General features: G+C 38.1%; 1 protein-coding gene across 1 annotated transcript in view; it reads right to left on the bottom strand.

The window, feature by feature from the left end:
* Positions 1-14778, bottom strand: part of MRAP2 (melanocortin 2 receptor accessory protein 2) — a gene marked incomplete at its 5' end in the record, with an annotated part of 869028 nt that overhangs the window by 675191 nt on the left and 179059 nt on the right. The window lies entirely within an intron of this gene.

The raw sequence follows: 14778 nt of genomic DNA, 5'->3' as shown, positions 1-14778 counted from the left end.
CAACACTACTAGGAGGCAGTAATCCTCAAATGAGCTTGGATGTGAGTGCGGTGTTATATCCGATCATTACACCATGGTAGTACAAGATTGTAGTTCTGCCTGATTACATTCTCAGCAGAGTTGTCAGATAGCTGCAAGCTTCAGTTAACCAGTCATGTTATTATCCTTTCAATCTTTTTTTCCCCAGCCTGGCCTAAATTATGCACATTTCTGAACCAAATGCAATACCTAAGTTTGAAGAAAGGGAGTATTGTCTTGATCACATGTGAAATATAGTGTGATTAATGTTTTTTATTTCCTGAAATGTTATAAACAAGTAACTTTGCAAAGCTTTACTATTTCATCAGCTTCAGGTATAAGAAAAACAAGTTTCATTTAATTGTCAACACAAATTGTATTTTCCCATGAAAACTTTCTCCTGAAATTTGATGCAGCAAATATACAAACATTATTTGTATTTTTTTTAACAACATGACTACAGATTTATAATCAGTGCTTTTTTTGTAAAAGAAAAAGGTGCCGGAACTCACACATGTCATACAACCCGCCTTGCCTACCCTACAAGGTTCTCACACATGTCATACAACCCGCCTTGCCTACCCTACAAGGTTCCATCCAAAAAAGGTGCCGGAACTCCATTCTGAGCATTCTATGAGAAAAAAAGCCCTGTTTATAATGCTATAAGAATAATTGCACAATAGCTTTGTCACTGTTATCAAAATATTATATAGAAAATTAGTTTATAAACCTATTAGTTTTAAAAACTGATTCAGTAATATCTTTTTTATTCAGTTTCTTGTTTGTTTTACACTGTAAACTCTCTTGACTATTCAGTGAACATAGCATCTGCCTATAAATAAAAATATAATAGGGACAATAATGTAATAATAAGAAGAAGAATTCAATCTATCAAAATCATTAAATTAACAATAGAATCTATTCTCATGCGGTTTAAATTGATTGATTCTTTTGGTAGCCACAGAGGCTAAAACAATTGCATGGCAGCAGCTGCAAAATGTTAGAGACTTTTATCCAACACAGAAACCAAGTGGGTTAGCTGAGAAAGGAAAAACCCTCGTCCACATCTGGCATCAGAAGGCCAAAATACTTGTTGCCACTCCTGGATCAGGGCTTGAACAATATTTGCAGGCTGCTTACTTAGAGGGCTGTTAATATTAAAATTGTAATGTCTTCCCCATCTGTTCCAACATAAACTCAAACATGGTTGCCCTTTAATGATCAAATATGCCACCTTATCTCTAAAAAAGTTGATATCTAATTATGTGAGGGAAGTCAGCTCTCCAGAGAAGAAAATATTAAAAGGGCAGAAAATTATATTTCCTAAAAAGAAATTGAAGAACCAGGAAAGCATGCTCAGTTTTCTTAATGGTCTCAGGTCTCCTTCCCTCCAAGCAGAAAACCAGTTCTATAGACATGCAAATGTGAGCCATCAAGAAGGTTGGAGCTAGATGCTTAGGAAAGACAAAGACATACCCCAGCCCCAGGGAAGCAGGGACTGGGACATATCATACCCACAACCAGCAAGATTCCTAGCAAGATTCCTAGAGGGGCCCACCTGGACTAAGGACACACAGGAAATAGCCTCAAACAGGAACAGGAAATAACCAAACAATAGAGTCCAGGGGGTGTAAAAAACCAATACCCACATGTGTTCAGTCCTTTTTTCTGGATCCATCTTCCTGTCTAGCTTTCCTCTGCAATAAACTGTAACCCTCTTCCCAAAGCAGTCGCCATTTTGTTTATACCCGGCTTGGATGGAACTATGATGAAGACTTTTCTTTCAACATATGCACTCTCCAACCTATTTGAATACATATTAAGCATTCTCTCGGAACTGAATGAAGCTGCATACTTTTTTCAGTTGTTCTGAGCATTTAATTATCACCCAATACCATTTTCAGGACTTCCGACAAATACTGTTACAGTCTCTAAATGCTTGAGATGTTTAGGAGCACAACTTTACTAGAAATGCAACTGTTGTATATAAATATTTCTCTTGACAAGTCTCAGGTCTTTCCCAAACGATTTCCCCACAGTCAAAATCTATATGCCTCCTACACACTCTACACTCTGACAAGCCTTTTACTTGAGTTTAAATTGAGCTGCCCTTGCAGATTTATTGTTCTAAATGTCCTTGTCACCAGTCAAAATAATGCTATCACTTCTGAAAATATTTTCATTTTCTGACAAGTACAGAGGTGCCATAAAATGGTGCTGACAACTCCATCTCTCACCTTCTACAAATCTTATCAAGATACATCATCAAAAAAAAAAACTGCACACAGTCTATGCCAGCCTCTGACAAACCTGAAGCATATGCCTGCCAGCCCAAGAGATAAGGTCTGAAATGTTGGTTCATGAAAAGGTGATAACAGTAACAAGGATTGAATGTATGTACAACATCACCTTTAGACAGCAGTAGGTTTCACGAGAGTCACAATGTAAGAGCAACTGTTTTGCTTTAAGTGATATGTGTCTTGGCAATGCTCAGACTTGTGTCTGGGAACGTTTAAGTAGCCTCCTGTGTGCTTTGTCTGAGACCTGGGAAAAAGACTAGCAATCATATGCAATAGAAAACGTCCTCTAATATTGTGGATAATCCTCAAAAGTTATTTTAAATATGTTTAGGTGTTTGTTAGACAAAAGCAGTATTTGTACTTTAAAAAAAATATAAAGGATCGACACATCCGTTTGTTAAGCTGAATGGCAAAAATGTTTGGGACAAAATGATAACAGACTATTTTACCTAGATTTTTTTTCCTTTTTCTTTGATGTTTTAAGATCAAAATATCACTACAGCATGCTTTGCTGCTTTACTGCTTTTTATTTTTTTAAAAAAAAATCTGCCCAGCAGCATTTATTGATATATATGCTGTATTGGACCCATGTTTTATAATTTCACTTTAAAAATAATGTTTAAAAAATCCAATTAGTTTTTTCCCCATTTACTTCATTCACTTAAGGCCAAATTTTCAAAGCCTCCTGATTTTTCAAACTCCTTTTCTCAATGTCATCATTTTCAAACAAAACCAGTCTTATAACTATCAGTAGAGATTACATTCTCATACAGTTGTACTGTTTCTTGGTATAATGATTTATTTTGAGAGGTTTCACCAGGATAGCTTCTAACTTTGTTCCTTCCTGTGTATCACTGTTCAGGGTCAAAAGCTGGTAAAAGGGCTGGTCCCAGAGGTCTAACATATTTCACCAATGGAGACTCTGGCTTTTCACTTCTCCTTTTCTCCTCATCACTTTATGTTTAAAGAATAACAGATGTGGAAGCATTTAAGGGGGGGGTGGAGGACTAATTGAATTTCACATAACACAATTTAGCATTGTTTGAGGAAGTACCTAAATCAACAGCACATTTTCTGAAAGGGCCAGTCGCTGCCTAATTAGAACACCAAACGTGTGACTAATTGGCCACACGTCCACAAAAGAGAGGCTCTGTTGCAGATGAGCTGTTTGTGGCTCATATGTCCAGTGGTTTGGCTGCAAGGTAACTGTGGCTTTTGGAAGAGTCCTGCTAGAAAATAACCTGGAGAAGAGAAACACTCAGGATTTGAATTGGGAGAAGGATCGCATGCTAGTGGAAATTTATCAGGAGACTATCAGCACATAAATTATTTGATTCTTGATGCTCTTTATTTGGCATACGCAAGTAGCCTGCAGTTTGTTAGGGCAACCTCCATGGTTTTGCCTCCTCCCTCTCCTTTTTGAAATCCAGCATCTAATTAAAAAACCCAAACATTTAATATTAGAAGAATGCACGGTGGCCATTATTTCCCACAGGCAGATCTGCTTTTAGATTGAACGGAATGTTTCCTTTCTTCTCATATCCACACCCATCCTTCCCACAAAATAAGGACCAACCCGATGGCAAATAAACTGGAAGAAGAGGCAGGCTGTATGCCACACACTCTTTAGACTTGTCTGAAATGAGAAAAAGTCTTGAAAAATTTATACAGTAATATTTCAGAAGGTCAAAGACAAACTCTTCCCAAAGCATTTATTTTGAGGTGTTCTCTATTGAAACAAAATATTAAAAATATTATCTATTAAAACAAAATATGACAATGGGATTGGAAAAGGTAGAAAAGTGGGGAGGTAACTTTAGATGGTTTTATGAGTACCTTCTAATAAACTCAGTTTGCGTGGGAAGGTCCATAAGCTAAAGTTCAAAAATCTTGGCCCAAGAATGTTGGTATCATTCAGCTGATGCAATCTCCTATACATGTCTGTTGACCACCTTGGGGTTTTATTTACAGTAGTAGCCAAAATTGTGGAAAACTTTTGGGAAAGGTGTATTTTTGAGGTTTGATGGCTAATTACACTTTTTTTTTTTGGAGTAGTACTATAAAAGTATATATCAATGGAAAGATAATTTAATCAAGAATGTAATGCAACAAATATCTGTACTGTATTCTATGAAGTTATAGCCAAATAACCAGAAAAAGGAAGCACAACTTGCTTAGGTTGATATCAGGTAGCTATCCTTCATCTGATTGTAGCCAATGAGCATGAGTGTTTAGAGAGCCAATCAGGTGTCATCTTGTTTTGGCAATGAGCCAATCAGATAACAGTAGGATTCAGTTATTGAGGTTATGTATTGAAGCTGAGAGGAGGACATTTGTCAGTGTCTATGTGATCGCTATCAAGTTGGTTGCGGTTTTTTCCCCCCTTTCATTTAGTGAGCTTGTAAAATGTAATAAAATTAAAGTAATGGTGCAAAGAGTTGAATGGTTGCCCAGAAAGCGATGTAAAATAGTATTATTAAGTGAACAAGGCTACAGTTATAAAGAAATTAGAAGAAAAATTGATGGAAACTTAACCAAAGGTGGCATTTCTACTGGTTTCCACACTTTTGGCCACTACGGTATAGCTGTTATTTAGACAAAAGACTTAACAACTCAGACTTCTATTGGTAGCCAAAAGACAAAAGTTTTATGATGTCTCATAATTGTTCTTCTGTAAATTGAAAGCAATCTCAAAGTAACAACAGAGCAAAATGGGACTTTAGATGCACTGCGTTGTATTCCTGATTTAATTGTGAGTGATCTTGGCTAATGGAAACTATGAATACTCAGGGAAAGATCTAAGACAATCATGATTAGCAAGCAATATTTTAAATAGTTCAAAATATGTCTTTCTAAGCCTACAAGGAGAATACATCACTTGCCACTTAGCACTCTCATTTCATTGGTACCAAAAAGCACCAAATAAATGAGCTAAGTAAATGGCCATATCAGAAACCTGTAACATGGTTAGATGGCCTAGACACTGATATTTGAATATAGATCTTTTTAACATCTTTATTTTACATAGCTTTTATTTTATACCTAATATTTTAGATTTACATTACCTAGGTAACAAATGCAACAATATAGTAATAGAGAAGCAGTTGCTACTTTACTATGAGATTTCTACTGTTATTTTTGTGATTGCTTTGTTAGCCACTTGTCTATTATTGTATCTATCCACTACATTGTTTTTGTTTAAACTTTAAGTTTAAACTTGAACTTCTGCTTTAAATTTTGTTTATCGCTGACCAAATAAATATTCCTGAATTACTTAGCTGTAGTGCGTTCCCCCTTAAGTCAAGTTGTTTGTTGTTGTTGTTAGCTGCGAAGTCATGTCCGACCCATCGCGACCCTATGGACAACATTCCTCCAGGCCTTCCTGTCCTCTACCATCTTCTGGAGTCCATTTAAGATCACGCCTACTGCTTCAGTGACTCCATCCAGCTACCTCATTCTCTGTCGTCCCCTTCTTCTATTGCCCTCAATCTTTCCCAGCATTAGGCTCTTTTTCAGTGAGTCCTTCCTTCTCATTAGGTGGCCAAAGTATTTGAGTTTCAACTTCAGGATCTGGCCTTCTAAAGAGCAGTCAGGGTTGATCTCCTCTAGGACTGACTAGTTTGATCGCCTTGCAGTCCGAGGGACTCGCAGGAGTCTTCTCCAGCACCATAGTTCAAAGGCCTCAATTCTTTGGCGCTCAGCCTTTCTTATGGTCCAACTTTCACAGCCATACATTGCAACTGGGAAGACCATAGCCTTGACTATACACACTTTTGTTGACAGGGTGATGTCTCTGCTTTTTAGTGTGCTGTCTAGATTTGCCATGGCTTTCCTCCCCAGGAGCAAGCATCTTTTAATTTCTTGGCTCTAGTCCCCCTCTGCGGTGATCTTGGAGCCCAGGAAAATAAAATCTGTCACTATCTCCATTTCTTCCCCATCTATTTGCCAGGAATTGAGATGCCATGATCCTGGTTTTCTTAATGTTAAGTTTCAATCCAACATTTGCACTCTCCTTCTTCACCCACAACAAAAGTTCCTCTTCACTTTCTGTCATTACAGTGGTATCATCTGCATAATCTTAGGTTGTTGATATTTCTCCCGGCAATCGTAATTCCAATGTTTGATTCATCTAGCCCTGCCTTTCTCATGATATACTCTGCATATAAGTTAAACAGGCAGGGTGACAGTATACAGCCTTGCTGGACACCTTTCCCAATTTTAAACCAATCAGTGGTTCCATGTCCAGTTCTCACTGTTGCTTCTTGGCCCGCATATAGGTTTCTCAAGAGACAAATAAGATGGTCTGGTACTCCCATCTCTTTAAGAACTTGCCACAGTTTGTTGTGATCCACACAATCAAAGGCTTTAGCATAGTCAATGAAGCAGAAGTAGATGTTTTTCTGGAACTCCCTAGCTTTCTCCATGATCCAGCGTATGTTGGCAATTTGATCTCTGGTTCTTCTGCCTCTTCGAAATCCTGCCTTTACTTCTGGTAGTTCTCGATTCACATACTGCTGGAGTCTAGCTTGTAGAATTTTAACCATAACTTTACTAGCATGTGAAATGAGTGCAATGTTGCGACAGTCTGAACATTCTTTGGCACTGCCTTTCTTTGGAATTGGAATGTAAACTGATCTTTTCCAATCCTGTGGCCACTGTTGAGTTTTCCAAATTTGCTGGCAAATTGAGTGTAGCCCTTTTACTGCATCGTCTTTTAAGATTTTGAATAGCTCAGCTGGAATACTGTCACCTCCACTAGCTTTGTTGTTACTCAGCTTTTCTAAGGCCCACTTCACTTCACATTCTAGAATATCTGGCTCAAGGTCAGTGACCACCTCATCGTGGTTATCAGGGATGTTAAGCTCATACTTGTATAGTTCTTCTGTGTAATTTTGTCACCTCTTCTTAATCTCTTCTGCCTTTGTTAGGTCCCTGCCATTTTGGTCCTTTATCATGCTCATTTTTGCATGAAATGTTCCCTTCATCTCTCCAATTTCTTTGAAGAGATCTCTGGTCCTCCCTATTCTATTGTTTTCTTCTATTTCTTTGCACTGTTCATTTAAGAAGGTATTCTTATCTCTTCTAGCTATTCTCTGGAATTCTGCATTCAATTGGGCGTATCTTTCTTTTTCTCCCTTGCCTTTCGCTTCCCTCCTTTCCTCAGCTATTTGCAAAGCTTCCTCAGACAGCCATTTTGCTTTCTTGCATTTCTTTTTCTTTGGGATGGTTTTGGTTGCTACCTGTTCTACAGTGTTGCGAACCTCTGTCCATAGTTCTTCAGGCACTCTGTCTATCAGATCGAATTCCTTAAATCTATTTGTCACCTCTACTGTATATTCAACATGGATATGATTTAATTCATACCTGAGTAGCCTAGTGCTTTTCCCTACTTTCTTCAGTTTAAGCCTAAACTTTGCAACGAGAAGCTCATGGTCTGAGCCACAGTCAGCTCCTGGTCTTGTTTTTACTGACTGTATAGAGCTTCTCCATCTTTGGCTGCAGAGCACATAGTCAATCTGATTTCTGTGTTGACCATCTGGTGATGTCCATGTGTAGAGCCGTCTCTTGGGTTGTTGGAAAAGAGTGTTTGCTATCACCATCATATTCTCTTGACAAAATTCTATCAGCCTGTGCCCTTCTTCATTTTGTACTCCAAGTCCAAATTTGCCTGTTATTCCAGTTATCTTTTGGCTTCCTACTTTAGCATTCCAATCCCCCATGATGATAAGGACATCATTTTTTGGTGTTAGTTCTATAAGGTGCTGTAGGGCTTCGTAGAACTGGTCAATTTCATCCTCTTCAGCACCGGTGGTTGGGGCATAGACTTGGACTACTGTGATATTGAATGGTTTGCCTTGGATTCGAACTGAGATCATTCTGTCATTTTGGGGATTGTATCCCAGTATTGCTTTTCCTACTCTTTTATTGACTATGAAGGCTACTCCATTTCTTCTGAGGGATTTTTGTCCGCAGTAGTATACCTGATGATCATCTGAATTAAATTCACCCATTCCTGTCCATTCTAGTTCGCTGATTCCTAAGATGTCGATGTTCAGTCTTGTCATCTCTTGTTTGACCACGTCCAGCTTGCCTTGATTCATGGATCTTACATTCCAGGTTCCTATGGAGAAAAACTCTTTACAGCATCGAACTTTCCTTTCACCACCAGATACATCCACCTGAGCGTCCTTTCAGCTTTGGCCCAGTCGCTTCATTCTTTCTGGCGCTACTAGTATTAGTCCTCTGCTCTTCCCCAGTAGCATATTGGATGCCTTCCGACCTGAGGGGCTCATCTTCTAGCATCATATTGTTTTGCCTTTTGGTACTGTCCATGGGGTTTTCATGGCAAAGATACTGGAGTGGGTTGCCATTTCCTTCTCCAGTGGATCACGTTTTGTCAGAACTCTCTGCTATGACCTGTCCGTCTTGGGTGGCCCTGCACGGCATAGCTCATAGCTTCTTTGAATTACACAAGCCCCTTCGCCATGACAAGGCAGTAATCCATGAAGGGGCTTAAGTCAAGAGTATCCCATAATAGTAGCAAGGCATATAAAAACTATTACAATTTGTTACTTACTATAGACAGGAGCACGGTGGCTCTAGTGGTTAGGATACTGGGTTGGAGACTAGCAAACTCATGTTCAAGACCCAACAGCTGCCATGAGGTGGAATGAGCTCCAGTCATTCGCTCCAGCTCCTGCCAGAGACATGGAAGGAGCCCCCAACTGGGCATTCCCAGAGCAACAGTGATGTCATTGGCTAATTCTTTTAACCTGGAAGCGCCTCTGTGCTTCTGATACGAGTACAAAAATATCCCAATTACAAAGAAGGTGACCTGCAGCAGATGGGATCAGGGAGATGCTTATTGGCTGCTTCCAGCTGATGTAAGCACATTTCTTCCCCTCTAGTTCCCAGTCAGTATAATCTGCCACCATTCTTCTGTTGTCTTCCTAAAACATTGGGCACAGTGATATGTAACCTGCTGCACTGAAAACAATGCAACATGAAATAACACAACAGGCCCAAATTGAAATGATTTGGTAGAATTGATTTGGAGGAGTCAGGTATGTGCTTCAGTTGGAAAGCTTAACCTTTCAATTGGCCAGGTGAATGTTAGGCACGAATATTATACTTGAGTTGGTAATGCACTCTATGGATATCATGCTAAAGCTCTTAGGCACCCTATGGAAATTTTGGTTTCCAAGACGATCTCTTGAAGCATACACTATATTTAACTCTGGAGTGTTAAATAAGCTAATTATTTCCTTAGAAATATGTCATACTGGGATAATTATGATTTATCTCAAAAAACAACTAGGTGAAGGATTGTTGATTGAAGCCTTTTATAGCATTAATTGTTATACTTAATGTATATTTTAAGGGGATCTACTTTTGTCTGGGTGGTCAAGGACTTGTCAATTGTGGCAATTCTTAGTTTATTGAGTCTTATTCTCTCTTTTTAAAAAATTGCTAGTTTTCTCTGCAGCCAGTTGGAATTTCTTATTTTTGTTTGTTTCCTTACCCCACTTTGACTTTCTTTTAAAAGAATCAATATAGAGCAAGCATTTCAAACTGCGTGTCACACTGAAACCGCGCCTACCCCATTGCCGGCAATGTGGAAAAAGTCACGATACGTCGAGTTTGACATGCCTGATATAGAGAATTTTAAAATAAACAAGAAATATGTGATTTGGTGTATAAAACCAACAATTTCTGTAGCAAATGAGTTGAAGATCTTATCAGGAATGCCACAAACTGGCTAAGCATTTAAAGTAGCTCTCATTGTATGGTCTGCTTTGTCTGCATCCAAAAAAATCAGAAAATCAGTAGTTCAGGGTTCTCATTATTTTTTGAATATGTTCTCACAGATCTCTCCATTTCAATGTACACACACAACACAGACACTTTTGAATTATATGGAGAGATAAAAAATGGGGCTCATATTCTTAACAACAATCTGTGTGCTGGAGGGGGAAAAAAGGCTGCTTGCTTTGTACATCTGTCTTCCTCTAAACTTCAGTTGTATCCGTGATTTGTTTCTACGACTTTTTAAAGAATCATTTTCTTATCTCCTGACAATCTAGATGGCCAGGCAATGAAATCTTCCAAAATTGCATATATTTACATTTTATTTAATCAATGTGTCATTGATGGCTAGTTTTAAAATGTGGATGTTCTTGTTGCATACATATCTACTACGTTTTCTACCGGTATGTGGTATGCATTCACAAATAAATGTGAATTATCCCTTAAGTAGATAACTCCTGTTTAAAATAATAGCAAACAAACCAGCCTACAGGAGAGTTGAGTAAATCCACTGCCTACATCAAGGAAATTTCACTTTTGAGAAGCAATAGATGAACAGACACATCTGCGATGAAAACCCAACCATGTACCCTTCTTGAGGAAAGATAAACTATAGTGCAGACATGCCCTAAATCCTCAAGACCAATCCAGAGAGCCAAACACAACTGCCTCCTGTCTGAGCCCCATTAAAATAAATATGATTAACTCATGAGCGAATGAGTAACATGGGAGGGAAAATGTTGATTCAGTGCAGACTCTTGCGATACAAGGAACATGGCCTGGTGAACTTTCCTCCCATGCTATTTGCTGATGGCTGAAAATGGCAAACATGGTTGAATTTATGGCAATTTCAATTTTTGACTGTATGTAAAAGCAACACGATATGCTGCTTGGCCCCTTATGGTTCTAATTTTTGCATTACTGCATATTAGCCCTTTGACCTTGTGTTGGTTATATTATTTAAGGCCTGGGTAGAAAGGTTATTCAGAGAATAAGAGCTGGGTCTTAGTAACAGAACAGAGGCTTGCAGCCTCGACATAAGCCTGGCATTCTGACAGAGAGTTAGCCAGTAGCAACATCACCAAATTCTGCAATGTATCAAAGAAGACCCTGGTCATATAGGAAAATGGCCTGTGTAGATTCCTCCTGAATGTATTTTTTAAATTTCCTTAATGTTGAACATATCTGTCAATAAATTAGGACTGAGATCCAAAATTAGACATTCAGAGCAGAACTGACTCTATGCTAGAACTTTGTTTGCCATTTCCGGCATGGAGAAAAAGTTGATAGTGTCCCATTAACTTAGAAACGAGAATTTCTCCATGGTGGCTCTGGATCTCTGGAATGGCTTCTTTCGGGAAGGTCATCAAAGATGTGCTAATCTGAACTTCAGTACTTCACCATGGATGTTTTGTTGTTTCCTACTAATTTTTATTCAATTATACATTTTGCTATTGCATTGTTTTATCAATTTTTGGATGTTGTACAACACCTAGTATAACTAAGTCTAGTTGACTTAAGTGATAAATAAATCCAGTCATTTACTCAATCAATTGGTTTTGTTGTTGTTAGCTGCGAAGTCGAGTCCGACCCATCGCGACCCTATGGACAACGTTCCTCCAGGCCTTCCTGTCCTCTACCATCTTCTGGAGTCCATTTAAGCTCATGCCTACTGCTTCAGTGACTCCATCCAGCTACCTCATTCTCTGTCGTCCCCTTCTTCTCTTGCCCTCAATCTTTCCCAGCATTAGGCTCTTCTCCAGTGAGTCCTTCCTTCTCATTAGGTGGCCAAAGTATTTGAGTTTCAACTTTAGGATCTGACCTTCTAAAGAGTAGTCAGGGTTGATCTCCTCTAGGACTGACCGGTTTGATCGCCTTGCAGTCCAAGGGACTCGCAGGAGTCTTCTCCAGCACCATAGTTCAAAGGCCTCAATTCTTTGGCGCTCAGCCTTTTTTATGGTCCAACTTTCACTGCCATACATTGCAACTGGGAAGACCATAGCCTTATCAATTAGTTAAATGGCTGTATTTAAAACTGGCATGATACCAAAGGTCATGTAATGTGGAGGTATTACAAATTTAACAAACAAATATCTGAATAGCAAATGGGTTCAATACTGCTTAAAAAGTAAAATAATTTCTACCCTGGAGTTTTTGACAAGCAGTTATAAAGACAAAAGGCATTTTTGGTGGCTAGGAGCTACCTTCGGTTGTTGTTGTTCTTTGCACTTTGGGGTGAGTCCAAGAGCTGTAGTATTTAGTGTGATAACACAATGATATCATGCAAAGGAATGGGAACTGGATTTCCTGCCAAATGTGAGCAGGGGACCCTGGGAGGGTCACAATAAAGGGGATTTATAAGCCTCCTGTGGCCTGCAAGCCATCAGTTACCTACTCCAAATATTACTCAATTTATTAGCCTTAAGGGGAAGGGAAGGCCAGAAAGATGCTGTCACCATGGAACTCACTACTCATTCTTAAAATAACCAACAATGGCCCAAGGTTGTTTTTCTGATTTTTATTTTCTAATCTTTTGATTTTAAGTAATAAAATGCCTAGGCAGAAAGATAGTATATATAAATACAGTGTATGAAATATAGTCTCTTGAGATTGTAGGCCATAAGCAATTAGTCAATTGTTGTGATGGATCAAGCTAATGATTTAGAATACTTTTCATTGACTAAAATATATTTTCAATTAATTGGACTTTTTTTAAAAAAAAAATTAAATATGCATGGATCCTTAGAAGGATATTGGCTAATCTTTCAAAGAGATCAAGTAATGCCTCTCTGAAGCTCCCCATGGTAACACAATGCATTGCTTAAAAATGTATTTTTTTCAGATTATAATGTGCACTCATATGTAAATCTACTACCTTAGTTAACTGACTGTTCAACTAGAATTTATGAAGAATTGACTACTTGATAATTGAATGAAAGTCCAACAAACCGACACAAATAAACTTTTCTTCTCCTTCTCCATGTAACATAAAAGCAGAACTTTTGTATAATAAAATCTTTTGAATTTTTGCTATAAGAATGTAATGCTTTGATAACATTTCATGAAAAAAATACTTATAATATATTGCTATCATATTGTAGTGACTGTATGCCCAAATTAATACTATATCCATAGATAGGTGTCCGTTCCTTATCATGATAATATCAAAATGACAAAATGTGCATCATGACACACTTGCATCCAACCCATTGCACTTGTGCTGCAACATCCCACACTAGTATGTAAGAGATGGAATAAGTATCATGAAGTTACAATGCATCACTTCCCCTACCTATTTAGGGGAAACTATACATCCAAGGAATGTTTTTACTGACTGACTATAACCAATAGAGTTCTCATTTCTTGAAATAATTGTTCTTAAATAAATATTGGGGGAAAGGGCATGAAGCTAGATCTGATCCAGTTGGTGGATTTAGAAGTGGGGTCCAAGACAAAGTGTATTTTTTATGTGAAAAGAGACTTTTTTTTCAGCTCTAACAACTTCTACTGTTAATCAGCAGAATATTTTGGAAATTAACATTCTAGCAGATTTGTTTGGTGGTTAGAATTCCTATTTAGATGGTTACAAACTATCTAATAACCGATAGTCATAGCATAAAAGACAATTCATAAACTTTTAATAATAATTTTAAAAGCCATAAAGGTCTAGCAGTGATCTGATTCTATCTTTCCTGCTTGTTTTACATTACAAAACGCAGCAAAAAATCAACAGGCCCTCTTTGAAATTTCCAGGTATCGTGGGAGCTTTGTGATTTCTCACAAATGTCTAGTTTACACAAGCACTGTGAAGAACAAATTTAGAGAGAGAGAGAATTGTTCTTTTAGCTTAGCGGCTCCCAACCTTTTCTATACCTCACACCCCTAGAACTCCTCTTATATATTCTCGCACCCCTTACAAAAGCTCGAAATAACGGCAACGAATTATGCATATACAGTATAATTTTGAAAAACCAAGTTTTTGCAACCCCTGGAATATCGCTTCACACCCCCAGGGGCTATGACCACCCCTGGTTGGGAACCCCTGCTTTAGCTGAAGCAGCATCATTCTTAAGACCACAAAAAACCTGGGCTGTTGAGCACTTGTACGACATATTTGTCAAAGTCAAAAAGAAAATGAAATGAAATGTTTAATATGTATGAATTATTTTTGCAATAGTACAAGTGGAACCTGCAAGAAAATATTCCTATTCAGTGTGCTCTAGTGCAGGGCTTAAACTTTCCTAGACACTCCATTATTTCCCCCAAATTTTACAACAGTATTGAAAAGCCCAATAGTATTCAGTAGATATTAAGCATCTTTAACCCTCTCTGTTTGAAATTTGCCCTTCTATTAAAACTGGTACCGGTTTGCTTACATAACAATCGGTTCTCAAGTCTGATAGATAATGATGATGATGATGATGATGATGATGATGATGATGATGATGATGATGATGATGATGATGATAACAACAACAACAATAATAATAATCCCACAACTGCTCTGAAAATTTCCAGGATTTTTTTTTTAGGGGTGGGAGAGAGAAATTAACTGTGAGCTTTAACAAAAAATACTTTCTTCTGGATTCTTCCCCAGCAAAATTGTTGAAATAAAAAGAGGTCCCATGACTTGTTGTTATAGCTGAATATGTTC

This window comes from Vipera ursinii (assembly GCF_947247035.1).
Source record: "Vipera ursinii genome assembly, chromosome: 1".
NCBI classification, from domain to species: Eukaryota; Metazoa; Chordata; class Lepidosauria; order Squamata; family Viperidae; genus Vipera; species Vipera ursinii.
The sequence above is the reverse complement of the archived record's forward strand: the minus strand, read 5'-3'. Positions and strand labels throughout refer to the sequence as shown.